The sequence below is a fragment of the Oxyura jamaicensis genome, unplaced genomic scaffold, assembly GCF_011077185.1.
Source record: "Oxyura jamaicensis isolate SHBP4307 breed ruddy duck unplaced genomic scaffold, BPBGC_Ojam_1.0 oxyUn_random_OJ58505, whole genome shotgun sequence".
In the NCBI taxonomy this organism is placed as follows: domain Eukaryota; kingdom Metazoa; phylum Chordata; class Aves; order Anseriformes; family Anatidae; genus Oxyura; species Oxyura jamaicensis.
In genome coordinates, this window is record NW_023306483.1 from 1 (window position 1) to 1537 (window position 1537).

The window sequence follows — 1537 nt, forward strand, 5'->3', positions numbered from 1 at the left end:
ACCCAGCCCTGTTTGCTTGCCTTTATTCCTCTAATAAATTGCTGACTCTAATTGGAATCCTCTTTGAGACTCAACCATTTATCACACTCTTGAGGAGTGATTCTTCATGGAGCTTTTTGTGTTTTCTTCACCTTATGGCTCCTGAGGAGTTCCTCATTGTGCAGCTCTTGGTGTTTTCTTCACTGCTGCCCTGAGGCTTGCTTCATACTGCAGCTTTTGGTGTTTTCTTTATTACAGCGCTGAGGAGTTCTGCATCATGCATCTCCTGAGGTTCTCCTCACCACGTTTTCCCTGGGGAGAGCTTCATCATGCAACTTTTGGAATTGTTCATGCAGCTTTTATCTTTTCTTCCGTGCAGCCTCTGAGGAGTGCTTCGTTGAGCAGCTTTTGGGGTCTTCTTCACTTTGCAACCATTCCGTTATGTGTCATTCAGCTTTTGGGGTTCCCCATACCACATGTTCCCTGAGGAGTTCTGCATTGTCCAGCTTCTGGGGTTCTGTTCACCACTTTTCCCCTGAGGAGACCTTCATCATGCAGGTTTTCAGGTTGTGTTCACCACGTTTTCCCTGAGGACTGTTTCATTGTGCAGCTTTTGGGGTTTTCCTCAAAGCGGCCCATGAAGAGTTCTGCATTGTCCAGCTTGTTGGGGTTCTCTCCACCATGTTTCCCTTGAGGAGTTCTTCATCGTGCAGCTTTTGGTTTTCTCTTCAGCATGTTTCCCTTTAGGTGAGCTTCATCGTGCAGCTATTCATGTTTTCTTCACTACGACCCTGAAGAGATCTTCATCGTGCAGGTTTTCGGGTTGTGTTCACCACGTTTTCGCAGAGTTTTCTTCAATGTGCAGCTCTTGGGGTTTTCTTCACTGTGGCCAATGAGGAGTTCTGCATCGTTCAGCTTTTTGGGGTTCCCATCACCCTGTTTTCCCTGGGGAGAACTTCATTTTGCAAATTTTGGTCTTGTTTTCACCTTGCTGCCTTTCAGAAGTGCTTCATCTTTCAACATGTGATGTTTTCTTTTCTTGTTCCAGGCCCTGAGGATTGCTTCATCGTGCAGCTTTTGGTGTTTTTTTTTTCATTACAGCCCTTAGGAATTCTTCATTCTGCAGCTTTCGGTGTTTTCTTCACTGCGAACCATGTGGAGTTCTGCATTGTCCAGTCTTAGGGGTTTTCTACACCCCTTTTTTTCCCCGAGGTGAGCTTTATCGTTCAACTTTTGAGGTTCTCTTCACTGTGTTTCCCCTGGGGAGTGCTTCATCGTGCAGCTATTTGTATTTTCTTTGTGGCGACCCTGAGGAGATCATCATGCAGCTTTTGGGGTTCACTTCACCACGTATCCCTGAGGAGAGCTTCATCATGCAACTGTTGGTATTGTTTTCACCTTGTTGCCCCTGAGAAGTGCTTCATCTGCCAAGATTTGGCCAGCTTTTGTGGTTTTCTCTTCATCTGCCAGCTTTTGTTGTTCTCCACACCACGTTTCTACTGAAGAGTGCTTCATCATTCAACTTTTTGTGTTTTCCTCTCAGTGGCTCTTCAGGATT

At 45.7% G+C, this 1537-nt stretch overlaps 1 long non-coding RNA gene across 1 annotated transcript; it reads right to left on the bottom strand.

Annotated features, from left to right (window-relative positions):
• Positions 1-971: 971 nt before the first annotated feature.
• LOC118158868 lies at positions 972-1241 on the bottom strand. Its single transcript, XR_004746920.1, has 2 exons — positions 1211-1241; positions 972-1053 (listed from the first exon to the last, which is right to left on the bottom strand). It is a non-coding gene; the product is annotated as an uncharacterized LOC118158868 (long non-coding RNA).
• Positions 1242-1537: the final 296 nt, after the last annotated feature.